This window comes from Peromyscus leucopus, chromosome 20, assembly GCF_004664715.2.
Source record: "Peromyscus leucopus breed LL Stock chromosome 20, UCI_PerLeu_2.1, whole genome shotgun sequence".
In the NCBI taxonomy this organism is placed as follows: Eukaryota; Metazoa; Chordata; class Mammalia; order Rodentia; family Cricetidae; genus Peromyscus; species Peromyscus leucopus.
Genome location: NC_051080.1, coordinates 65,018,168 through 65,046,130, shown reverse-complemented (window position 1 = coordinate 65,046,130; position 27,963 = coordinate 65,018,168). Strand labels below are relative to the sequence as shown.

Below are 27,963 nucleotides of genomic sequence, written 5' to 3'. Positions count from 1 at the left end.
CCTGCCCCCAAGAAAGTCCCACCAAACACAGCTCCTCCCCCAGAGATGTTCAAGACCACTTCCACGGGGTATTTAAACTGTGACCCAGAAAGCAGATACGTGGTTTTTCCGCCTCTCGTCCCCGTCTCCTCTCTGGGGGTTGGGAGTGGGGTGCAGAGAATCACCCAGGAATGCTTTACCCATTAAACGGGGCCTTTTTCTAATTCAGTCTGATTTGGTCTTATTTGGATTGTTGTGTCAACAGAGAGGCTTATCTGGGTGCAGAAACTTTTCATCATGGGCAAAGAATGAAGTAATGCATGTGATTGATTGGTTCTTTAGGCTGTCACTGGCTGAGCCAAAGGAGAACCCACACATTCTATGCGTGTCCGTCCCCATGACCCAATCAGGAAATGATCACATACTTTTATGTATGCCTACATAATTACATGTGGCCGAAACCCTGCTCTGTTCATCTCTGTCCCTCTCTGACCTGGTGAGTTATTGACTTTGACAGTTAGCTGCGTTTCACATGCTGTTAATCACACTAAGCTGCTTTGGTCTCACAGTTACCAAGACGTGACTGAGGCCATTCTTACCTACCTCCTTGTCTATGAGATGGTCTGGGGTCTCTTTTCTGAAACAGGTAGAGGCTTTTTTTTTTTTTTTTTTTAGAAATTATCTTTAGTCTGTGACAACTAGCTTCATTAGAAGTAACAATATATGAGGGTGTTGGAGAAATTGGCTTAGTGGTTAAGAGTGTCTGCTGTTTTTCCAGAGTTCCCAAGTTCAGTTCCCAGCACCCATATCATGCAGCTCACAACTTCCTGTAACTCCAACTCCAGGGCATCTAACACCCTCTTCTGGGCCCTGGGAGTATCTGTAGTGTACACTCAAATATACACCCTAGAAATATGTAAAAATTTATGAAAAGATACATTCCTCAGGAGCTTGGGGGAAGTCAGCCAGGCTGCTGTCACGAGCCCAAAGCCCTGTCCTTTTTATCTGCTTAGCTTGATTTTCTCACATCCGGCTGCAAGCTTCTCTGTTCTTTATCTCTAGGGTTCCTAGTCCTGCCGTTTTAGTCCTAACATCCCTTTTAACCTAAAGTCCATTCTCACCATGACATATGAGAGTTTTCACCACGGCCCCTTCTCTGTGCTACAGAGAGCCTAGCTTCTGCAGATCAAAGCTCTGGGCCATGTTGCCTTAAGCCCTGGTTATCTTCATTGTTTACATTGCCTTCTACCCAAATCATTAGCAGTTTACTGATTGTAGAATGGAATTAGTTCTTTCCTGGTAGTGTAAACCCTTAACTACCTAGCCACCACTTCGCGTCTCTTCTGTGATGACCCCTGATCCATGCACTGTGGCCACCACTTCGTGTCTCTTCTGTGATGACCCCTGATCCATGTGCTGTGGCCACCACCTTCTCATGTCTCTTCTGTGATAACCCCTGATCCATGTGCTGTGGCCACCACCTTCTCATGTCTCTTCTGTGATGACCCCTGATCCATGTGCTGTGGCCACCACCTTCTCATGTCTCTTCTGTGATAACCCCTGATCCATGTGCTGTGGCCACCACCTTCTCATGTCTCTTCTGTGATGACCCCTGATCCATGCACTGTGGCCACCACCTTCTCATGTCTCTTCTGTGATGACCCCTGATCCATGTGCTGTGGCCACCACCTTCTCATGTCTCTTCTGTGATGACCCCTGATCCATGTGCTGTGGCCACCACCTTCTCATGTCTCTTCTGTGATGACCCCTGATCCATGTGCTGTGGCCACCACCTTCTCATGTCTCTTCTGTGATGACCCCTGATCCATGTGCTGTGGCCACCACCTTCTCATGTCTCTTCTGTGATGACCCCTGATCCATGTGCTGTGGCCACCACCTTCTCATGTCTCTTCTGTGATAACCCCTGATTCATGCACTGTGGCCACCACCTTCTCATGTCTCTTTTGTGATGTCCCCTGATCCATGCACTATGGCCACCACCTCTCATGTCTCTTCTGTGATGACCCCTGATTCATGCACTGTGGCCACCACCTTCTCATGTCTCTTCAGTGATGGCCTCTGATTCATGTACTGTGTCTTAGCTTTTCTTGTAATTCAGGTCTTGTAAGTACATGCTAAGAAAGCCTGTACTATGAGCTGTATTCTCAGCATTACTATGCCTTGGCTTTCTAATGTCCAAGCCCTTCCACTCAAATGTCTTGCTAGTCACGGTCCATGTTGCCTGTCCAGCTTTTCTTCACACTATCTCCAGCACAGCAGTGTAGAGCAGGGGAAGATTCCCAAGTGTGGGAGTCAAGAGGGCGGAGAGCACTCTTGCATGTATCTCTTCCCATGTGGACAGGACTTTGTGCAAATTGCCTTCCCTGTTACATAAGGAGTTTGGATATAAAGTGCTCCCCCCACCTCTCACCCCCACCCCCCCTACCAACACACACACACACACACACACACACACACACACACACTATGAATGTGACTAAGGTCAGCATTCTTTCCAATGTTGTCTGCACATTCACTTGGCTACATTTTTGCTTTTGCAACAGTTTCTGGTGCAACCCAAACTGCCTCCCCTTTCTGGCTTCTTTCCTAATTATTCTGACCTCTTTCTAATTGTGCCAGCGGACAGTACCACATATCGATCATTAATTCTATTTTTATTCCCATGACATCTAACATCAACACAATGTCTAAACAAAATGTTTATTGAACCTTACTGTGGACACTTAGGGAAAGGCTTCAGGAGATGCCGAGTTCCAGAAGACAGCCTTCCTTACCTTTTATGTCATGTACTTAACTCAACTTATGCACCCCTTTTCCCAACAGAAAAGCACGAGCTCCTTGGGAGAGGAACTGTGCCTTATCCCCACGTTTGTGTACCTTAGATAGAAATTATAGACTTGCCAGCTTTTCGTGTTTCATCTATTCCTTCTGTAGAGGAAAAACAAACTGTTCTCCTTTCCTATACACCCCTAGTTTCCAAAACATGTGGGTGTTTTTCTCACACCGTGCAACTCCGCTGTGGACACTAACCAGAGGGTTTTACTTTATTTCTGTTATTATACTATTTCACTGCAGTTAGTACCAGGTCCTATAGGAAAAAGGCTTGGTTCCACAAGATGGTCCCCCAGTTCAGATGGCAATTACAGGTTGGAGCCCATGGTAGTTCTCACCAGGTGACAATAAGTTGGGGTTCTCAGGACACCATCTCAAGTTCCATGATTTTCTAGGACAGTCAGTCCACAGAATTCAGAGAAACAAATTTCCCTACATTTACCCTTTTAATGTAAAGCATGTGAATGGCTATGACCTCCAAGGGACAAGGCACATGGGAAAAGGTGCAGACTTCCCATGCCCTCAGGGCTGCCGCCCCCCAAAGATAGTCAGAGGCTTCCTCACATAGGCATTATCAATTATTAACTCAGTCTTCAGCTCTTCTCCCTTCCCCGAGGCTGGGGTGGAGCTAAACATCTAAGTCTCTGATCATGACCTAGGCTTTTGTTAATACTACACCAAGTGAGATTAAGACCACTACTACAATTTTTGAAACATGCTTATTAAATACTGGCCAGGATGAAGGGCACTGGCCAGACCCATATCTGGGATTCCCAGAGAATTGCCACACATTGTATTTGTCAGGGGCTTATAAAGGCAAACCCCCCTAGTCAGGGACTTAAAAAGACAAACCCCGCCAGGCTATATATGTCTCCCCTTCATCCAGTCGGCGAGAAGCATATATCCTGACATACTTCCTGCCTCAGCACCTCCTGCCTACATGTGATCAAGTGCATTCTGTGCAGTTAGGGCAACCAACCTTGTTTACAGAAGCAAAAACATGTGCCTTAATTGTCTTACACAAACAACAGCCTCTAGCATTCCAGGACGTTATCTGTCCTTGGGTGAATGGGGTTTACAGGTTAGAGGCATTTCTGTTTTCTAGATCTCTTAAGCACAGCGATTTAAACTTAAAACATAACTTTAGCCTTCACACTTTCTCATGATTAGTTCCTATCCAATGTCCCACTAAGAGTCACCTCATTAGAAGAAAAGACTCTGCTATTGTCTAGAACATTTCAAGGCATTAGGACCTGAGTTAAGACCCAGGATTAAAGACTAAATAGAAGAACAGGATCTGTACAGCACCCTGTCAGCTCAGGAAATTCACAGGCATGAGGAGTTCCCCTCACTATGCCCCCTGGCCAAGCATTAAAGGGAGGTAAATGAGACTATACGCCTTCACCTCTTGTTCGGATGCCAGAGCCCTTTCAGAACGGCACTCTATAGAAAACGTACATGTGATTTAGACCTTGCCTACACTTTCAGGGAGTTATCCAGAACTCCTTCCATGGGTCTGCCAGACATCACAGATCTCAAATTATAAATGCCCAAAGCCATGAAAATGCACTGAAATCATAAATACCAACTTTGCAAAGCTGACTACTATTACTTTCTGGGAGCCAGATGAGTGCAAACCAACTGTCTTGCGTCTTGCTTGGGGATGCCACTAGCGGTTTTGAATCAGAGGTTCATTTCATAGGGAAATTGGGCTTTGTGACACACAGGTTTTCTTATCTGTAATGGTGTTCTGTAGTGGCTATTTTACTTACTAGGGCCTCAACTAGACTTTGTAGGCCAGTTGAGAACCATACTATAGCATATCTTTAATCTATCTTACAAGCTTATGTAACATATGTTATCTTTATTATTTCATTTATGTAATTATTTTTTTAAATACATATATATATATATTTAACTTTTTATTGGTTCCTTGTGGATTTCACATCACACATCCTGATCCCATTCATCTCCCTGTCCCTTTGTATCTGCCCTCTGCCCTTGCAACCTCCCCTGCAAAATAAAATAAAATAAAATTTAAAAGAAAAAAAATCTTGTCATGGAAGCTGTAGTGTGACACAGTGAGTCACACAGTACACTCTTTAGTCCATGTATCTTCACTTGCAAGTGTTCATTGCAATAGGTCATTGGCTTGGTTCGAGGCCTCTGGCTTCTGCTATACTATCAATGCTGGACCCTCACTGGGACTCCTCTTGGGTATCCTGTTGTTGTCCTGGTCATGGAGATCCTGCAGCTTTGGATCTGCAGGGCTGGCCCCTTTCACTTGCTCCAGCAGTTCATTGATGGGGTGGATGCTGGTGTGGACCTACCCCATCTCTTGTTCTGGGCCTGGGTGGTAGCTGGGTTGGTTAGCCCACCAGCTCTCCCTCATCCTCATCACCACTGGTGAGCTCTCCAGCACTGCCCCAGTTAGCTCACCCAACGCCACGGGCAGCAAGGCTCTCACTCCGGTCCGGCTCAGCCTCACCCACAACATCAGAGCCTGCTCTACTGTGCTGCCCAAGCCAGGTGCAGGAACTGCTCTTCCAAGTGAAGCTGGTGAGGGGCAGGACTGGTTCCCCTACTCTCATGACCTCAGGGCCAGCTCACTCACCTGCCACAGGTGGTGAGGGACAAGGAGCAAGGCGGAGGATCTCTCCTTTGCTCATGCTATCACATGACAGACGAGTAATGGGACCAGCTCTCCCACGCTCACATCCTTGGGGTGGCTCACCAGGCAGCAGTCCAAACCAGGGGCATCCACACGGACTTTGGAGGTGACATGGGCTATGGACATCGACACAGATCCCTGCTGCTGTATGGCTACAGACCCAGACATGGTCCTTAGCGGCAGCATGGGCTGGGACTTCGCCATGGTCTCAGGTGCCTTCGCAGACTACTCCCATCAGGCTGTCCTCTCCACCTTCGTGTCTTCAGATCTGCCTCTCTTCATAGGTCCTGCTTCTCTTTCTCTCTCATCTCTCCACCCCATACTTGCACATCATAGTGGCTCTTGCTGCAGGCGGGCCGCACATTGGGTGAGGTCTCTAGGTTCTTCTTCCTGCCCACTCTGCATGGCAGTGGGCGGGGCCCCTTGGTGTCTTCAAGTATTTGTCCAGTCCAAAGCTTCCAGAGGAAATAAATCTCTGGCCAAAGTTAGACACAGCACAGTAAAACTGTAGTTCAACATAGAGTCTCAAGGTTGAACCACCACCATAACCAACTAGAGAGATTAGCAGCTCTGAGGCCAATGATGAGAAGTAAACAGGTAGGATGTGTCCGGTCAGTCGTGGGTCTCCATTCTGCAGGCACTGCTCTTCTTCCTGGGCTCGGATGCGACTCTGGGCGTCACATCAACTCATACAGTGGTCGGTTTTCTCAAAGGAAGAGGGAATAGGCTCACTAGCATTTGTGTTTGTTACTGGCTAAATTGACAGGCAGTGTAACTCACCTTTTCCCAAGGAGCAAGGCAGCAACCACCTTGGCATCTCCAGTTCCACCTCACACATCTCCAGTTCGAACTCACTGATGTGAAGAAATGGGAAATCTTTGACAAAGAAAAGCTTGTTTATTGTTTGGGGCTTTCCTAAATCTTGATTTACAGGATTTCTCTGTGTAACAGCCCTGGCTGTCTTGGAACTCACTATGTAGGCCAGGCTGGCCTCAAAGTCACAGAGGTTGACCTGCCTCTGCCTCACGGGTGTTGGGATTAAAGGTGTGTGCCACCATGCCTGGCTTCCTAAATCTTTTTTTTTTTTTTTTTTTTTTTTTTTTTTTTTTTTTTTGGTTTTTCGAGACAGGGTTTCTCTGTGTAGCTTTGCGCCTTTCCTGGAACTCACTTGGTAGTCCAGGCTGGCCTCGAACTCACAGAGATCCGCCTGCCTCTGCCTCCCGAGTGCTGGGATTAAAGGCGTGCGCCACCACCGCCCGGCCCTAAATCTTGATTTTAGCTGGAATACTTCAGTTTGGTTCTTAAATATCTTTTAAAGGCCCTTGTGCTAAAGGCCTGGTACCTAGGGTGGGACTACTCGGAGGCAGAGCCTTTAAGCAGTGGGGCCCAGTGGGGGGTCTTTAGGTCCTCGGGACACGCCCTTGAAGGGGATTGTGGGGCCCCAAGCCCTCCCCCTTTGTCTCTTGATCTTGGCCGTGAAATGAGTCCTGTTCCCCTCACATGCTCCTACTATGATGTGCTGTGTTGCTCCAAGTAATGTGGCCAATCTATCATAATAATAAACTGTGAGTTACAAGAAGCTTTTTGTTGAAAATTGATTACCTCTCTCATGCATTTGTTACAATAACAAAAAGCCGTTTAAGATAAAACCCTTGAAGACAGTCATTAATTTAATATGTCCGGATACAGGATGGGAGAAATGGATCAGTGGTTAAGAGAGAGGATACTGCTCTTGTGTAGGAACTGATTTCAGTTCCAGCAACCATACCAGGTGACACACAGCTTCTTGTTAATTGCTGGGTCAGGGGATATGGTGTGATGCCCCTTCTGGCCTCAACCGGTACTGCACCCATATGTGCTTACTCCAACACAGATAGACACATATATATGCATTCACATAATTAAAAAAAAAACACCTTTAATATGTTCTGTAGTTGAAAGTTTTCCTATGTTCTGGCTGGCCAGTGGTTGGGACAAATCTCTCCCACTCTTGTCCCCTAAGTAAACACACAGAGGCTTATATTAATGATAACTGCTTAGCCATTAGCTCAGGCTTATTACTGACTAGCTCTTACACTTAAATTAACCCATAATTCTTATTTATGTTTATCCACATGGCTTGGTGCCTTTTCTCAGTTCTGCCTTGTCATCTTGCTTCCTCTGTGTCTGGCTGGTGACTCTTGACTCAGCCTTCTTCTACCCAGAATTCTCCTTGTCTGCTTGCCTTGCCTATACATTCTGCCTGGCTACTGGCCAATCAGCATTTTATTAAACCAGTGTACAAAGGCATTATCCCACAGCAATGTTCAGATAATTGTGACTCTCAAAATTAATACATGATTCTTGCCCTCAAGAAACTTATAGTAAAGTAGGACTTTAAGGACTTACTGATTTATAATGCACTGATCTTTGGAGCCCGGAGAACCCAGTTCCTCATTATGGCACACTTTCTGGTATCAAAAAGTACCCAAAGGGTAATGGTTTCAAAGGTTGTTCTGCTTAACCAGGGGATACTTCAGATTCTGGCAGCGTATAGTTCATTAAGTACATTGGGCTTATTAATCATTAAGAGTTATTATGCATGATTTCTTGTTGAGGAGATACCGTCTGTCTTTATTCATGCTGATCTTCTCAATTATAGATTACTTTTGAACATCTGAACTGAAGGCTACTCAGAGGGAAAGAAGCCAGGTTTTAAGTAGCAACAATAGCTTGCTTAGCCAAAGCTGTTCAGTGAATGTTAGTCAAGAATTCAAGTAAGCTTCCAAACACAGTACTGAAATGTGTCAAGGTCAAAGTCAGATTAAGCAAGGGGTCTTAGATATTTTTAGAAGTAGCTATAATTAGGATACAGCAACTTTTCTGAGGTCTGGAAAATGTTTTATGTCATACACTTATTATCATGTTGACATTTGTTAAGGAGCTCATAAACATAAGAGTTTGGGAGGCAGACAGAGAATGTTTTTTGACTGCTAACTATGAAGAGGGCACTCTGTGTCTTCTTTGATAAATGATGCCACTGAATCCTTAGGACACACTGTGATGTTTTTTTTTAACCCCCATTTTACAGATGGGGAAACAATTTTCACTAGATTATGCAGTTAGTAAGTTGAAGAGATGAAAAATTGTAAACCCATAAAATGAAATACATTACCCAGGACACCAGTTACAGTGAATGTTATACTATAATGTACTAGTTAGCAGTAAAATGTAGAAAGTAAATAAATAGAAGGGGGCACCCATCTGAGCTTGTCCTGCTGAATGGAAAAGGTTGATATTTGAATATCTGGTGAATAGTATCTCTTTTAAGAGATGTGATTGCAAGCCCCAATTCACTCATTTTAGAGAGCTTTGTTTTGTTATATATATTTTTTTCCAGTACCTGGGATTGAACCCAGGACCTCATGCTTGCTAGGCAAGCACATTGCCACTATGCTGTATCTCTAGCCCCCTAAAGACTCTCATTTTTGTTTTTCTTTTATTGCAGTGCTGGCCATTATACCCAGAGCCTTGTGCATGCTAAGCAAGCCCTGCACCACTGAGCTTCCACCCTACCTCAGCTGATTGCCTTTAAACTAAATTGACTTCTTGGATTTTTCCATCTTTCCAAAACTGGTTTCGTATCTGGGAAACTACACTCTTGATTGGGGGAGGGGGGCAGAAGATGCAGAGAGAACTTCTGAATTTGTCAGACGTTTTTGTTTATTTCTTTTTTGAGAATCTGCTTTGGTGCCAGGCTGGGTAGGTCCTGGGAGTGTAGATGGACAAAGTTCCCACTATCAGGTAGTCGTGCATTCCAGGATCTCTCAAATGTGAAGAAATTGCACAAGGTAACATTTGATCATGACAGACACAATGGAGAAAATGAAACAAAGATGAAGTGATAGAATGGTATTGTGTGTGTGCGTGTGCGTATGTGTGTGTGTGTGTGTGTGTGTGTTGCAGAATAAGGTGTTCAGAAACGGTATCTCTCCCAAAATGACATCTGCATGGAATGTGAGTGATATAGGAGACAGCAAGCAAGGACTGGGGCAGAGTACGCAGCAGCAGCAGCATGCCCAGCACTTGGTGGAAGTAGATGGTGGGTGGAGAATGGGAGGAGTCAGTAGGCGGGGCCACATCAGATAAGCGATGTAGGTCGGAAGGGGAGTCTGGGTTTTAGTCTAAGTCCAAAAGGAAGCAGTGGGCATTTTGAAGGGAAGGCGTAACGGCTCATATGCATTTAACTATGCACAGGAGCTTAGATTACAGGAATTTAGAAACCAGTTTTTTTTTTAAAATGACCTTGGAAATTTTAGCTTAAATGCGACATAAAACTGAATCTCCTAGGAAGTCAGTGATGTCTTTAAGGTCACAGAGATTGTGTAGGCAGAGCCAGGACACGTCCAGTTCCTGCTCCAGAGCCAGTGTTCTTTCTGTCCTAGGGCTTAGCCTTGCCGTTTTAAGCTCCCACTGCTGAAGAAGAATTTTGAGTTTTCTCTTGAATGTCTTTGAGAATGGTTTCTAAGCTACAAGACGATCCATTAGGATAAATGTTGCAGTCATCAGGCTTCACAAACAGTGGGAAGTTCTTGCTGGTGCCCTGGGAAAAGTCAATATTAAGTTATTAAACTCCTGTTATATGTACCCAATTTATTCCTTTGTAAATTTATATACCTGCTATTTCAAATGCCTAGCATCTAATCCCACAATCAGAATTTTATGATGAAAGGGACCTTTGGGTACATTTAATCTATTTTTTTAAAAACTTTTTTTTAACTGATTCTTTGTGGTTAATCTAATCTTTTTAACAAAAAGAAAACTGATTTACCTTGTATCTCCCCCAGGATTCCTACAGTATTTTTTATCAGTAAAATGCCATCTACTAATTTGCATATTGTTTATATTTCAGATCTGGGTTTGGGATGCTCCAGATGCTGGTGGGGGTGTTTCATTTTAACTGCTGCATTGACCGTGGTCCGATTCATTCATTAGGAAACTAACATCATGAGCAGGGGGAGGAGTGTGTCTGCTGTCTCCGCCCGAAGGATGCAGAGGTGCCCAGGATGCTCACCTCCACTGAGCTTATCAGAAGCCTGGAGGAGGAAACAAGAAAGTCAGAAGTTTTCACATCCAGTTTGGATTAGTATTAAATAGCCAGAAACCCCAAAATGCCAAAGCTGTAGCCAGCCTGCTGGTTCTTACAGACTCTATTGTTCTAATTATGCAGTGAAAAAGTAAAATCTGTGATTTTTACAGTGTTCGTATGGTTTCCAATAATCTCAGTTTTCATATAGTGTAGGTATAGCTGTAGCTAGAGTAACAGAGTGATGAGCTCTCTCTCTCTCCCCTCCCTCGCTTCCTCCTCCCTCTCCTCTCTCTTTATCCCCCCCTATCCCCCCCCCCCCCCCGCACTACCCCCGGCCCCGCCTCTCTCCCCATCTCTCTCCAAAACTCATGGGAGTTTTATTCTTGTCTGAGGGAGGAGAATGTCAGGGACATTTCTCAAAGAAGTGATACTATTCAGTTGAGGCTGTGTAGGAACAGACCCAGTCGATGGGGCAGAAACGTGGAAAGAGGAACGAGATTTCAAGACAGTGTAATGGGGAGGACGCTCGCACAGGGTTCCAGGAAGGACTGCGGACCAGTGTGTCAGGAGCTGATCACAGGGAAGGTGGGTGAAGCGGGCAGTGTAAGGTTGTGTGGGGTGTCGCAACACGGTGCCCCATCAGGACAGCAATGGGAAGCCACCAAGGAGTTTGAAGAAAGTGAATGACATTTTTTTAAAATTAGTAGCGTCTATTCATTGTACAAAGTGAGCATCGGTGAAAATTTCATTCAGTGTAGTGTGCACCTTTCCCAGGGACCGGCATTCTGAAAGGGTGCATTTTCCAGATACCTTTGGCTGCTGCACAGAATGGCCCCAGGTGCTGCTGCCGCCGCACTGCACGGGTGGGAGATGCCCCTTGGTCTGGAGAAACGCGGTGAGGTGGGCAGCCGCGGGCCTGGGGAAGGGCTGGGCTGCCTGCGAGGAAGGAGGAGCTGTCCCACGTTTCTCCAGCTTCAGGAGACAAACCCAAGCCCTGGCTTGAGCAGCTGGGGGAACAGTGACTGAAGTTCCCCGAGAGAAAACACTGAATGAAGGAGCGGGTGAGAGAGGGTCAGTCCCAAGGAAGGGTGCCCTTTGCCTGCACTCGAGGGGACCTGTCCGACCTTGAGAGAGAATACGAAGATTATTTTAACTGAAGACATTCGAGAATCAGCCTGATGCAGACAGAAACCTTCCCTCAGCTTCTTCCCTTATCACTGCAGAAGCAGAAATTCTGGAAGTGTGGCTGCTGTAAATCCTCCTTCCAGGGGATTTATACAATCACGAACACACACCACCACCACCACCACCACCACCACCACCACCACCACCACCACCACCACCAAAGTACCCACAGGGGACTACTTACACATTCATAATTAAGCATAAGCACCCACTCCCTTCTCACCTCTGATCTAGAAACTCCCTTGCGGAATTCCCCCACCCCAGGACGTCCCTCCTGGAAACCCCTGTTTTGATCTTGAGGAAACCACTCCTTTCACATTCTCCCTGCCCCCATCACATATCTGAATGTTGTGGGGTTTTTTCTCTTCTCTTGTTAATATGCCTTTGTCTAACTTGCAGATTCTTAAGCCTAAGTATCACCTCTTTAACACAACTAAACTGTGGTAGATATTCCTTTGCAGGCTTCAGATGAGAGACCTAGAAAACACGTTCAGCATTTAGCAACCTGCTTGCACTCACACTGTGGAGTTGGGATTTGAACTCTTGTTGCTGTGTTTCTTACGCCACATCTCAGGCTTTCTTCTATCGTTCCACGGTCTGGTGAATGCTCAGCTGTCTGAATGCCACTGTGACAGAGAGTAGGGATTTCAAGGTGAAAGCCTCGGGGAGAGATGCAGACTTTGGGAGATGAGACCTGACAGACAGCACTCTGTGGTTCCGGTTTGTGCTAAGGACTGGGCCCAAACAGAAGGGCCATTTGTCCAAGCTTCCAAGGCCAAGCCTGTGCTGCCAATGGCAAGCGCTGAACTTCCCAGTCCTGTGACTAGAAGCTGAAAGCGAAAGAGACGAGAATAAGCAATGTGTGCTCTGAGAAATGGAAATGGTGTGGGAATGCTTCTTACCCCGAGAAGTCACAGATGCCTGGGCATCCCAGCAGAGGTCATCAAAGGTCATGAGCACTTGGAGAACTCAGGATTATTGTGAGATAATCTTTTTTCCAGGCCTCCAGGCCAGCCAGGGCAAAAGTGATTTCCAGGCCAACATGAGCTATGTAGAACCTCCCTATCTTAAAAACATACTCCATCCTGAAAAGAAGTCATTATTTGTTTTCTTAAAGGAATATGGATTTGAAGGGGGTTTGAATGGAATTGGGGAGACTAGCTAGGGAATTGTGATTGTATAGGCTACAGAGATGGTCATGGATGAAGACAGTGTAATAGAAGTTAAGAAGAGGGGTCACACTTGAAACATGTCTCAGAGGAGAGTTCAAAAACATTCTCACAGGTTTAGGTAATAAAGAATGTGCTAAAAGTTAACTCCTAGAGTTATAGTTTAACATTTTCATTGACGAAAATTTATATACTTTAAAACTCACTTATTTGGGGAGTTTCTTTTAGCATATCTACAGAGTTGTGCAACCATCTGCGTAATCCAATTTTAACTTACTACAGCATTCAAAAGGGAAGCCTGTTATCAGCCATTCTCCATTTCTCCCCCTCCAACCTGTTGTATGTTTTCCTAAGAGAAATGACGACAATGTTGGTACTTTCAACCAACAGAACGTACTTTCATGGTTTTAGAGGCCAGAGCTTGGTGTCTAGGGTCAACAGGGCCTTACTCAGAAGACCACAGGGGGATGCCTTCTTTGCTTCTTCAGATTCTGGCTTGTGGTTGTCTAACTCTAGCGTCCGTCCCTCATCTGTATGCTTTCTCCTCTCATGCTGTTCATTCCCTTTGCGTGTTCCATGTAAGGACACTTGCCATTGAGTTTAAGGCCCACCTGGATACTCTGGGATGATCTCATGTTGAAATTCTTAACTTAATTGTAGCTCTAAGGACTCTTTCCCTAATAAAATCATATTCCTGGACTCCTGGACTTAAAACATGACTGTCTTACTTAGAGTTTCTATTGCTGTGGCAACTCTTATAAAGGAAAACATTTAATTGGGGCTGGCTTACAGTTTCAGAGGTTTAGTGCATTATCTTCATGGCGGCATGCAGGCAGACATAGTGCTGGAAAAGGACCTGATAGTTCTATGTCTTGATCCATAGGTAGCAGAAGCAACTGTGTGTGTCACACTGGGCATAGCTTGAATATATAAAGACCTCAAAGCCCACCTCCATAAAAACATGCTGTCTGAAAACTGGAAAGCAGAAAAGCCAGTTAAGCTAACACATAAATTAACCATCACATCCATGGAGACCTCACTAATCCTCTGATGAAATCGCTTTGGTGGAGTAGCTGGGGTGGATGACAAGGAAGTAGAAATGCTGGTCACTACCTTTTCCTCCAGACAGCCTTTCCTTAAATAAAACAGAAAAATTAGGCCATTTCTGTCATGGATTTGGAGGTTTGTCTTGTTTTGAACATGGGGGATAATGAAATATGCTTTTATGCCTGTGAAAGTACTCAGTGTGGGGACTTAAAGAAGCAAGAGAGATTCTAGGAGTCGCTTTGTTGACAAGACAAGGTTAAAAAAACAAATCTCTGATAATGCACTCTGATGAAGGAAGGGAAGGCCTGGAGTGCTACAGGAAGTTATGATAATGAGAAAGAAATGGTTCCGGCCATGTTCTGACATTTAAAGTACTGTTTGGTATGATCTGAGTTCAGCTAGTTGGCATTTTTTTCAAACGGGTTTGATGGAGTCAGAAGAGGGTAAAGGAAATAGGGTGAGTTAAATGAGGAACTAACAAGGTCTTGGACTCCAAACTGAGTTCCAAGAGAAGGAAGAACATGATAGGTCTGCTGGACAATGGGCAGGTGGTAAATGAATAGGTCAGAGGTCACGAAAGGGTCATGGGTGACAAGGGCTGAGGATGAAGGATCTACAACAGCAGAGGGCTACAGTAGAAACAGAAGGCATTGGAAGTGCTTGTGATGCCCTGCCATGGTTATGACCATGGATGCAGGGAGCTGCAGTGAGGACCAGTGTGTGATCAGTGAGGAAAACAGAGTACAGGGTACCTGCACCATGCTGGGCAGAGGAGAGGTTGCCAATGGGTATGACAAGTGAACAAGACAAAAATACATCAGTCCGTTGTGCTTCTGTTGCTTTTTTCTGGAGACAGTGAAATATCTGTGTTTAATTGGCTATTTTGGCTCTTGGTCAATAGGACAATTGGTCCATATCTAGAACCCTAAGTACATACCAGGAGAAAAGTCCAGGAAAGATGGAGAGCTAACAATAGCTTGGTGACTGATAAGGACATGCCAGGTTGGTTACTCCTAATGAATCCTGTATTTAGTGTTATCTCATTGAAAAATTTCCCCAAAGATATATTTTCTAATATCTCAAGGGTGACATTACATGAAGTAATTATTTGGGGTGGTTAAAAAGGATAATGATAAGGGGAAATTCAAACTGGAGATTAATAAATCACTACATATAAAGCTAGAGGCAGGCAACAGATAATTTACAGGGGGATGTTGCCACTGGAGTTATCAAGAAGAAAAATGGACTTTTGAATTCAAGAGACCTTGAAACTCACATAAGGAGAAGGCTGTAATAACTCAATGTCTTTCAATTTTAAGGTCAACCTGTTCGTACTTGAATTTGGCTAGGCTTTTCAGGAAAAAAACATTGGAGCTCTGGAGCTCTAGAAATCAGAGGTTTGAATTCTCCCTATCACTTATTAGCTTAGTGACCTTGGAAATTTATTTAACCTATTGGTACTTCTGGTTTCTCATTTAAAAATGAAGATTAAAATTGCTCCTACCTCATAGGGTCATAAAAGGAGATGAGGAGAAGCAATCAAGGGTACAGTAATTGATTATGCTAAGTCTGCAAAAGTGAACAGTCATCATCATCTATAAACTAGAGATAACAAAAGCTTCATTGAAAGCCTTAAGAAGACTGGGGTGAAATAATGTACTAAGGACACAGTCGTGCACTAAATGCTAAGTGATGCTTAGCTACTATTACTTTGACATGACTCACCAAATTTAATCCTCCAACTCTTTGTAGCAACTAAAAATGATGGAGAAAAAGCCAAACTCTCCATGTCCTGGACCCCATCATTGTTCATGCCAACCACTAGGTCTTTCTAAAGGTGGAGTAGATTTTCATGGTAGTAGATCCCAGAAGCAAGATCACTTATTAGGTCTAAAAAGAAGAAGTCTGAAGTAAACACAGTCTCATTTAGCCATGTTCTATTTGGGAGCCTGCAACCGTCCTGAATCCTCCTAGTCTTGATCTGCTCTTTCCTATGTAGACATCACTGTTGTATAAGAACTACCTCTGATTCCTAAGCCAGTGCTCTCAGTAACAGCCAGTGACAGCTCTCAACCCTGAGAGCAGAACCAGAGCTTATTTTTTTTTTTACAGTGCATTCTAGCTATCACACAAAACTCTTTACATAAGCTAATAATGCAAACAAACAGCTCCAGGACATGGCTACCATCATTCTCTGAATTTTTCCAAGAATGAAACTGAGGCTCAAAGACATTAACTGATCCAAAGATCGCAGCTTCTGAGAGGCAAAGACAAGACTTTAGTCTAGATTCTCTGTGGCTCTCACAGCTTTGTTCTTTACTGTCATTTATATCATGTACATGACACTGAACATTTTCACATTACTTACTTTTTCTTTTAGCAATTAAATTTTTTTCCTTTGGCAATCTAATAACCATTTTAATATCTTGCTAGAAGCCAGGGCAGCACTGATGGGTCCTATTATGACAGTTCTCTAAGATTACTCCTCTCCTTTGCCTTTCAAATGATAGTCTGTCATGGACCCTAATGTTGATTGACTACACAGTTTAAAAATTCAATGAACATGACGAGGATTCTATGTGCAGGATGCAATGATATCTACAAAGATGAATTTGAAGGGGGAATCATTCAGGTTGTGTAAAGGGAGGCTCCTTGGTTATTAGAGTATCACAGAGAGGGTGGAGGGGTTCCTTAGAAGAACTCATCACTCCTGGAAAGCATCTCCAAGAACTATCCGGGAATGAGGAGGGTATTAGACCTGCCCCCTTGAAGAAAGGGCAAGAGTAGACAGGTAGAGAAGATGAGGGCGATGGAGATGGTGACAGGACCATGGAGCACGGAGGTAGTGGAGAGGACCGAGGGAGTAGTGTTCGGCTCGAGGGCAAGGGAGTCATGAGCGATTCAGTTAGAAAAGCAGCTTCCGATCAGATCCATACATCCACTTTTAAGATGTGGAGTTCTGTAGATATGGTTTTGCAAGTATAGACAGGTAACACCACTCAGCAAACCCTGATGGCCAAACTCCATCAAGGACAGGCGGGGTGGAAGGGAGAAAATACTAGATGTAAAGTTTTATGGGAAGGAGTGTTTGAATCTGCTCATGGCATGGCCATTATAACCTCGAACTCATTTCTGCAGTGGATATCGCTCTGTATGCTGTGAAGGTTGCTCTAATATGGTTGATAAATCAAACGCTGATTGGCCATCAAACGCTGATTGGCCAGTAGCCAGGCAGGAAGTATAGTATAGGCGGGATAAGCAGAAGAGGAGAATGCTGGGAAGAGGAAGGCTGAGTCAGGAGTCGCCAGCCAGACACAGAGGAAGCAAGGTGTGAAGGTAGAACTGAGAAAAGGTACCAAGCCATGTGGCTAAACATAAATGAGAATTATGGGTTAATTTAAGTGTAAGAGCTAGTCAATAGTTAACCTGAGTTAATGGCCAAGCAGTTTTAATTAATATAAGCCTCTGTGTGTTTACTTGTGTCCAAGTGGCTGCAGGATTGGCAGGTGAGAGAGATTTGTCCTGACCACGGGCCAGGTGGAACACAGGAAAACTTCAGCTACACACTTCAGCTATGGTGACCTGCACAAGACCTGCACAAGATCCATCCAATGTGATCAGTTGACATTCCAACAGGCAGCACTAGCTGGTCTCAGGGGGTTACACACACCGGGAGAAGATCTGCAAGCAAGTGATGCTGAAGCAGCAGACACCCAAGACTGCCATTCCCTGTTAGGTGATGGTCGCAAGCCCCAAACTGTTTTCAGGACCAACTGTATAAACCAGGGTTCCCATAACCCAGGATCAGTCGGCAGTCCTCAGGGATGCCTGTTTGCCAGTTTATCATCAGGAATGTTACAAAGACTTCAGATGAAGAGATGCACAGGAAGAGACATGGGGCGGGGGGGGGGGGGCGGGTGGAGCTTCCTGTTCTTTGCAAGCATGCTTCTCTCCAAGATTCTATGAGGCTAGCAATTCTGAAGCACTCTAAACCCTGCCCTTCTGGGTGTTCATGGATACTTCATCATATGACTTTTCATTGCCTCATTTCCATGTAGACCAGCTGTCTTGAGCTATGATCCTGTTGATTGACATGCCTCTCCTGTATTTGATCCCATTTCCTGGATCTCTTGGCTTGCTCTTTTGATTTGATAAAGCATACCTGATATGAACCATAAGGTACAAATGGTTTCAGATTTTAATGCCTAATAAGGGTATAATCTGCCCTCACCCTAGACTTCTGGAGATAGAATTCTAGGTTGGAAATAATTTTTACATTTGGTCCATTCTCTTCTGGGTTCCAGGGATCAGCGTTCAGACATCAACACCACTCTCAAATGTAGTCCTTTTTACTTGGACTTCCACTACCAGCCATCACCATCTAGAAACTTAGGCCAGACTCTTTTCTTTACACATAATGATTGGAATGTTATGATGAAATGTATCAAAGGGCATCATTTTCCATCAAATGTTCTGAGACTTCAGTAGACTCTCTTAATATGGGAATAGGTGACCTTTGACTTTGGGAAGTTTGTTGACATATGTTTCTTTGATCATTTACTCCTTTACATAAGCAAAACTGCCTTAAAAAAATCCTATCTAGGCCAGGCGGTGGTGGTGCATGCCTTTAATCCCAGCACTCAGGAGCCAGAGGCAGGCAGATCTCTGTGAGTTTGAGGCCAGCCTGGTCTACAAAGCAAGTTCCAGGAAAGGTGCAAAGCTACACAGAGAAACGCAGTTTCGAAAAACAAACAAACAAACAAACAAACAAACAAACAAACAAAAAAATCCTATCTAGGTATTGTTTTTTTACCTTGGAATTATACTTTCAATCTCATTAATTATCTTGGACTTCTGAGGTTGATTTTTCACTTTCGTCATTTGTTTGTGCTTAGTACGTTGTGGAGGGTCCCCACAACCTCTACTGCCCACAGAGAAATGAACTGCCAGAGGCAAGAAGGAAATTGGGTTCAGCTCGACTTGGCCAGTGCTTGTTCAAACTTCTAGAGTCCAACACCAGGCCAGTTTATTTTAAGACATGTTTAAGTACAGTATAATTTTGGAAAAAAAGCTTCCTGGTAACAATTATCCCAATCCCATGTGCAGGTGTGACTACATCAAAACTCTTTTGTAAAGTCCATGTGACCTCTACCATGAACATGGGCTTAAGGCCCTAAGATTTGGTGTGGTCTCTGATGGAGGTAGCATAGAGGTCAGCATGCTATGAAGTACACGTGACACCTCCTTTAAGAATGGACTCTACTGACCTAGAAAGAAAGCTAAAGATAAGGTCTAGGGAGAGAGCATCTGGGATAAACATAATAGTCTGGGGGGGTTTGAGTATGACCCAGCCCTACAGCTAGCAAAGGTCACCAGGTGATTAACAACATGACTCCCAGGCTTATGGTGGAAAATGTATGCATTTCCTCCACTGAGGAGAAAACCCTGCATGATTAACATTCCTGGTTTCTCCAGTGCTCACCTGAGAGCACTCATGCCCTCTACATGACTTCATCTACTTAATTTTTTTTACCGCAATATTATCTTTTAGATATGCATTACATTTTGCATTGATATTGGCATATTTCTAATTTTTGACATTTATTCTACTATTATTCTTTGGAGAATTTCATACATGAGTACTGTATTTACATTATTTCTACCCCACACTCTCCCTTTCAACTCCTCACATATCCCTCCCTCCCTCTCAACCTCATGACCTCTTCTTCTTTATTATTGTTACATACATATACACACGAATATATAAATATAACCCAGTGACTCTTCAGTGTTGCTCGTGTGTGTGTGTGTGTGTGTGTGTGTGTGTGTGTGTGTGTGTGTTTAGCGATGACCACTGAGGATTGCCTAACCTACCAGGAGGCTCATTTTTAATTTTTAAGAGATTTTCTTTTGTGTTTCGGATGTTCCTACTTTTGTATACGCCTGTTTTTATAGATGTCATATTCCTTCTTATTTTGCAAGGGATGTTTGTGTTATAACCTGTGTTTTTGCTATTTTTTGAGACAGGGCCACACTATGTAGCCCAGACTAGCTTCAAATTCAGGATCACCCTGCTTCTGGTTTTTGAGTGTTGGTAGTGCAGGTCTGTGCTGCCCTTCCTGGCCTATATTACACGTTTTCAAAAGTTTTAATTTGTTCCCTGTGTTTTTTAGAGCTACCTGAAAACAACAAGAAGCAGCAGCTACCTTGGATGTGCCTTTCATCTTCAATGAACTAGTGATTTTAATCGTTTGGGTCAGTCTATATTCAAGAATGGACATGAGAACACTGTGTTGGCAGTTACCATGGGTAGGTAAACAGTGGGTTAAATAGTGGGTTTTGTTGTAGGCCATGTGGCTGGACTCTTTTGTTGGACACTCAGAGAAGAACCTTTCATTGGCGTGGGTACCAATGCTCTGGAGGCCCAGAGGTCAGAACCTGTTTTTCAGCTGTCACTTTTGTGTGCATCCTCTGCCTGCAGAGGCTCCTGCTGGTGCCCCTCTGTCAATCAACCCCTCTACTGGTCAACATCTAGATTTTTCCCACTACCAGGAAGGGGCAAAGTGCTAGCTGCATGGGTTTAAATGTTTTCTCTTTAAATATTTTTAACTTGTTATGTAGCTCAAGTATATCAGTACCTCTATGTTCACAAGTGCCCCCCACATCTTATTCTTTGGGGTTTCCTTTGAACCAACTCTGGGCTCCCTTTCAGTTTGGTTTTTCACCCATCTGTAGTTTTCCAGGTTGCTGGTCGCTCCTTCAACCGTTTCCATCTTTTGCTTTGTTGTTCCTACTTTATTCTCCCATTGGCCATGAGTCTTTGCCTTAAAAAAAACCCGTTTATACTAATCTCAGTGTTTTTTACTACACAGACACCATGGAATAAGCAGATTTCCATTCCTAATTTACTTGATTTTAATGATACATTCGAAGATTTATTTTTAATTATATATGGGCAGGCTGGAAGTGGGGTTTCCGAATTTGAATGCAGTTCTCACAGAGGCCAGAAGAGGATGCTGGTTCCCCCGGAACTGGAGTTCCTGGGGGTTGTGCCTCTTGATTTGGGGGCTGGGCACTGAAACCCAGTCTTCTCCATTGGCAGTTGAGGCTCTTAACTGCCCAGCTGCCACTCCAGCCCCTTGTTGATGCATTTGAACCAGGCTTATGCTCTGGAAACCTCATTACTCTTCAGCTTCCATAATGTTTTTTTCTCTCTTGAATATATATATATCTTGAATGAATATATATATATATATATATATATATATATATATATATATATATATGGCTATGGCTTTCCTTTGAGTATCTGGGATTACAGGCCTGAGGGACTAAGTGGATTGTTTACAATTACACATTTTCCATAGATAATTCAGTCGCTCATTTGGATTCAACTCCCTCCTTGTCAACGTTGACTCTTAAGAGGAAGGCATATTTCTCTACCATGAAAAACCTGCTTAGTGTTGAACCACCTTGCCAGACAGCTATTATTGTTACTGGAGCTCTGTAATTCAGAATCCATGGAACTTTAACACGTGTGAATTCTCCATGGTAGGGGAGGGGTGGGCTGCATAGTTGAAGACAGACACACAGAGGGAAATATGTCACATCTCTGTTCATTGTCCAAAGCAAGTCATGCAGTCATCTCTGACTCCAAAGGGCAGAGATGAGCAATCCTCTTAGTCCCCAAGAATACTGTTTGTCAGTGTTGGATTGTAACACTGACAAAATTAGGTCAGAAAAGGCCTTATAAAGAGTTTGCAGGGTTTTTTTGTTTTGTTTTGTTTTTATACTCCCAGTAACTTACTGGGTGATCGGTACAGCGTATACTGAGTAGAACTCAGATGTATCAGAGGATGGTGATCCATCTTTTTGAAAAGGTGTTCAGAAAAGTCTTAATCAATATCCCATTTTTCTTCCAAAAGAACAGGGACTTTTGAAATCCTTCTACTGACCTTTCTGCTGGCCTCCAAAGTAGAATCATTTTTCAATCATTTCAAAACCTTCCTATTTTTACCTTTGTCAAAATATTTCTCCAATCTCAAACATAAAGGGCATGTTGGAAGGAGGAAAAGTTACAAAATATTTCCCTGAAGAGAGGTAGGTGTGTGTGTGTATGTGTGTGTGTGTGTGTGTGTATGTGTGTGTTTTCATGCATGTGTGCTTATATGGGTATGTGTATGTGTATGCCTCTCTCACTGTGTTTACATGCATGCATGCTTTTTTTTTTTTTTTTTTTTTTTTTTTGGTTTTTTCGAGACAGGGTTTCTCTGTGTAGCTTTGCGCCTTTCCTGGAGCTCACTTGGTAGCCCAGGCTGGCCTCGAACTCACAGAGATCCGCCTGGCTCTGCCTCCCGAGTGCTGGGATTAAAGGCGTGCGCCACCACCGCCCGGCTGCATGCATGCTTTTTATGTAGGGCATGGATACAGCTGTATTCTTATTGCATGTTTAAGTGAAAATGAGGCAAACTGAACAAAGCAATTTTGAATCTAGTTCATAGCCCTTTCTTACATTTTCTGTCCTGCTTCCATGCAGTGTTAGTTCTTGTTCTGCGATTGGTACTTTCCACCACATGGACTAAATCTCAAGAAACAAAAGGTCCACAAAAGCGACAACGGGCAGTTTTGAGTGGCTGGTTTAGAAGAGTGCAAATGTTCCAATAAGAATTTTAAAAGATTTAGAGGTGTAGGTGTGTGTGTGTGTGTACAGTAGGCACATGTGTGTGCAGTAGCATGCACCTGTGTTCACACATGGAATTCAGAAGAAGTATCAGGCACACATCTAGGCTGGAAGCCAGCAAGCCACACAGTCCCCTTTAGAGCTGGGGATACAAGCATTCACACATTGCCTGGCTAGTACGTGTTACTTAGGAATGGTCTCTGAGGGCGTTTCTGAAGATTAGCATTTGAATCAGTAGACTAAGCAATGAGATACCCTTGCACATGCTAGTCGGCATCATCCAGTTCGTTGAGGGCCCAGGCAGGGTGAAAGACAGAGGAAGAGACTTGCTCTGCTTGAGAGAGACGTCTCTCATGAGAGACAGGCCTGGTGTGGGCTTTTGAAACCTCAAAGCCCACCTCCAGTGACACTCCTCCAACAAGGCCACACCTCCCATCCTTCCCAACAACTCACCAGCTGGGAACCAAGCTTCCAAAAAGATGAGCCTCCGAGGGGCCCTTCTCGTTCAAACCACCACAGGAAGAGAAAGAGGTTATTGAAGAGGTGTGATGTTTGCTACCTTTAGAAGTGAAGAGCTGGCTAGGCGAGGCCAGGCTAAATTTACCTTCTGGAGCCCCACCCCTTCTCTTCCTCTGCCATGTTCTAGCCCTGTTCCCATCACCTCTTTCACACTCGTGTGTACTCAGTGCCTTGCCTTGCTGTCCACTTGGAGACCTGCTATATTCTGTACTTCTCCACAGAGCATACACACACAAACCACAAGCCCTGTTACTCCCCCTCTTCTCTCTTTGTTCATCTCCAGGCTCTTCAGGTTTTCAGAGAAAGGAAGTGGTTAGAAGGTCTAGTTAGTTCACATCCATCAGCTGGCTAGCTGGTTCTCAAATTAGTGTCCACATTCTCTTGGGGGGGGAGGTCTATGGAAATTGGGTAATGATGGCTAGTACCGCTGAGCATTTACCCTGTGTCAGACGTTGTTTCTGATACTTTATATGTATTAACTCATTGGTTTCATCACAGCCCTATAAAACCAGATGCCTGTATCTCCATTAAACAGATCAGCCAACTGGACATGATGTCTTCATCTCCCTCAGACAGATGAGCAATGGAAAAGCTGACTTATTATCATGGGGGTAGTACAGCTAAGCCGTAGTAGAGACTCAAATCCAAGTACTGTGGCTCTAGCAATTCTTTCAACTGTCATTTGAAGGTTGAGCAGGACTGGGTGGTCCAAGATGACCTCATGCACTCGCCCGACAATTTACCCACTGCTGTAGGCTCAGGTCCCCTCCTCCAAGAGAGCTTCTCAAAGGGTACCTCAGATTTCTTTGTTCAGCAGCTAGATTTGAAGAATTCCAAATGTCATCCAGAGAATTATGTTGATGCAAGAGTAGCCTCCAAATATGTCACCAAACTGAGTTGTGCCACAGGCCACAGAACACACAGCCAGACAGACCAAATCAAGGTCCTTGAGTCACACTGTCTAAATAGAGATTTAAGAGCGTGCCTTAAAATTTGTTCCTGTTTAGAAGTGGGGTTTGGACACTGGCGATGCTTAATCTTGGTTGTCAACTTGACTGGATTAATAAAGGCCTAGGGGATCAGTGAAGCCTATCTCTAGGTGCCTGTAATGGCATTTTCAGAGAAAATTAAATCGTGAGAGCTCTGACTTAATCAATAGATTAATCACTTAATGGATTCATAATGTGATGGCATTACTGGGAGGTAGGCAAAGACAGGAGCTGGAGTCTAGAGGAAGGAAGTCCTCAGGCTCCTTGCTGTTTCCCTTTCTCTCTGCTTCCTGTCTCCCAGAACGTGAAGAATGGCCTTTGCTACCTGCTCCTGCGCTCGCGATGTTTCCTCCAAGCACATGAAGCCAACAGCCATGAACTGACCACTCTGAAACTGTGAGCCCACAGTAAAATGTGACTCCTTTGTTTCTTTAAGGCACGTTGTCCTAGCAACAAGAGAACCCAAAGAGACCCTCTCCTTTGAATCTGGGCTGGCTTTTGTGGCTGGCTTCCCAGCTAGTAGAACGTAGACTATAACATGAGGGATGCTACCCGACTTCCAAAGACAGAGCAGAGTAGGTCACGAGCCTGGTTCCTTTCAGACTCTCACCCTGGGGGAGGCCAGCTGCCAGGTTAAAAACTTGGCCGTGTTAGAAGGGCTGAATTTCCAGATAGCCAGTAGCCAGTGTCACCTGTCAGCTACACAAGTGAGCCATTTCGGATGCCTGGCCCAGTGGAACCTTCAAATGACAGCAGCTGCAGTTGACATCTGATTGCAACTAATTTAGAGACTTCAAGGAAGAATTGCTACCAAATTATGGGCGAAATAAAGCAAGCTACTAAAGTTCTGTTCACTCAAAGAGCAGTGGTTAGCCAGACAATCGACTTACTGATCTCTATGCAGTGTTCACCTGCTCCATGCTCCTGTGCTGTGCTGGTCTCTGCAGACAGTGTAATGACAGGGACTAAACAGGGTAACCAAGGGCGAGCAGGTCTGCTCCGAACCAGCTGGTCATTAGTTGGCTGAGTGTCTCTGGGGTTTATCACCTTTAAGACCATAATTGGACTACATTGAGTGTTACCAGCAGGTGTTCAGCTTAGGGATGCCATATCGAGCAATCTAGAAGTAGTTTGATCTTTGCCTTTCTTTTTACTTTGATCTCTGCATTGTTTTGGGTTGAACCCAGGGCCCTGCCCGCCCTAGACAAGCACTGCACCATTCACCTGCATTTCCATCCCCAATGGAAAGGAGCAGGTGTGCTTCTTTTGAACTTCTTAGTGTTTAAAGTTTACTCACTTTCAGTGTCAGTTCGAGGCATCGCTGTCCACCGCCGCTGCAGCCGCCGGAGTGGAGATGCCTAAAGGAGGTAGAAAGGGAGGCCACAAAGGCTGGGTCAGGCAGTATACGAGCCCTGAGGAGATGGATGCCCAGCTACAGGCTGAGAAGCAGAAGGCCAACGAAGAAGATGAACAAGAAGAAGGTGGAGATGGCGCTTCGGGCGACCCCAAAAAGGTCACACAACTAGATCTGGATGAGCCAAAGGAACTTTCAAGGAGAGAATGAGAAGAAATCGAGAAGCAAGAAGCAAAAGAGCGCTACATGAAGATGCATTTGGCTGGGAAGACAGAGCAGGGCCAAGGCTGATCTTGCCTGGCAGGCAATCATCCGGAAACAATGGGAGGAGGCAGCAAGAAAGAAAGAAGTGGAGAGGAAAGCAAAAGAAGATGCAACTTCGTCAGGAAAACAAATGCAGTCACTCTCCCTGAATAAGTAAGCTGGCCTGTGGGAGGAGATGCCGAGGAACTGGGCCATGCCTCCAGGACCTCTGCCGTGTCTCACCCACCCTGTGCCCTGGCGCCGCTGCAGCAGCCCCTCATGGCCAGAAGCCCCTAAGGCCTGGGGCCTCCTCTTCATCTTGGCACGGAAATCATTCAGGGGATGGGGGGGCGGGCTGAGGGGAGGGGCAATGGCTATCTTTGAGACAGAAAGATGCAGGACAGCATTTCATACATCACCGTTTGAATGTTTTTGGTGTTTTTAGAATTTGGACCCCTGGTTGGGGGCTGCCTGGGAAGTGGGGTAAAGAGATTCCATTTGTCCAGTAGATTGCGCGTTGGGGGGTGGGGTGGGGGACAGTGCCAGTAGGCAACTGGTGTGGGAGTTGATGACAACCAGCCCAGATCGTTGTCTGGGTGCTCACTCAGAGGGGCTGTCAAGAAGCCTGTGCCCCTAAGGGTCCAAGGTTTGTGCCTGGCCAGTTCCGTCCAATGAGGCCTCTCTGACCTGCTCTGCCCCCTTTCCACCCACCTGGTCAGGGCTAGTGGCCATTTTTAACCCTACCCATTGATCATTTCAAGAAACCTCTGGTTACTGTGCATCACCCAGACAAGACATGCTCCTCAAATTCAACTTGTATATTTGGCAGATTAAACAACATTATCGGAAAAAAAAAGTTTACTCATTTTCCCCCATTTCCCATACAAATCATTCTTTCACTCTAGTTCAACACGAAGCCATTTCTTCTAGGTGAGACCTGTCTCATAAGTGTCTTGCATCTACCTTTTATTTCTCCTACTATTTTACACACCAAAGGCACTAGAGCAAGTCTGCAAATGGGCAAATGCTTATCAAATCAGGTGGTAGTGTCTCTTTTATCAGCTACGGCAAACCACATGGATTAAACCCTTAGCATGCAGGTGGACTACATAAGCCAGTGGACAACAAAAGTTTGATTTGTTGGGTGTAGTTGAAGTTTCTTTGGGACCACCAGCTCCCAGATAATGACACAGAGATATTATTAATTATGAAAGTTTGGCCTTTAGCTTAGGTTTGTCCCACTAGCTCTTATAACTTAAATATCTATTTCTATTAATCTACATTCTGCCACAAGGCTTTTTACTTCTATTCTGTGTGTCCGACTCTCTCCTGTGTCTTGCTGGCGGCGCATCACATGTGAGCCTAGATTCTTCCTGAGTTCCTCTCTTTCCCCGGAAGTCCCAACTAACCTCTCCTGCCTAGCTATTGGTCATTCAGCTCTTTATTAAACCACTCAGGTATCTTAGGCAGGTGAGAAAGGACAGAGACAAATCTTTACACAGTTTGCTCAAATATCTCACAACAGTTGGGAATGACTATTGACAATCTACTACTTTAATTTTAAAGAAAAGTTATTTTATGTAGCTCAGGCTAGCCTTGAACTTGCTACATAGTTATGCTGGCCTAGAACTCCTTGATCCTCCTTCCTCTGCCTTCCAAGTGCTGAGATTACAAGTGCACATCACCACTCTCTGCTTAACAATGTACTATTAACACATTTAGGAAATGGCTACTCAGTGTATCAGGCCGAGTTCTTCAGAGAAACAGAACCACCCACCCCACCTCTTGAGAATGTGTTCTCTAGACTTCTTCCTGTTGTGTGTGGGCTACAGCATCTTTATGGCACCTGAGAAAGTTGAGATAATGGTCAAGTCCTGGAAAAACTAGCCATACTATTTGTTGTCCAGTCTCTGTGGAATAGGAAAGCACAAGGCTGATCTGCAGTCCTGGCTAGAATAGTCTGTGAGGCTGGACCATCTCAGCCAGCAGCCTTGAAGCTGTTTTGGATGCAGAACTCTGAGGAAACTGCAACAGAGGCACCCTGAGAGGTTGAATCACCTGGGTCACCCAGTTCATTGGTGTCTGGTCCCCCTCCTCTGAAAACACACAGACTTACGAAGGTAACATACATATCTGTATTAACACAGTATGGACTGTGCATTGTACACAAGACAGCCAAAGATGATTTTTTGTTTTATGTTTGAGC

The 27,963-nt window shown here is 44.6% G+C and overlaps 1 pseudogene; it reads left to right on the top strand.

Annotated features, from left to right (window-relative positions):
• Positions 1-24,231: 24,231 nt before the first annotated feature.
• On the top strand, positions 24,232-26,086 carry LOC114694852 (annotated as a pseudogene).
• The last annotated feature ends 1,877 nt before the right edge of the window (positions 26,087-27,963 follow it).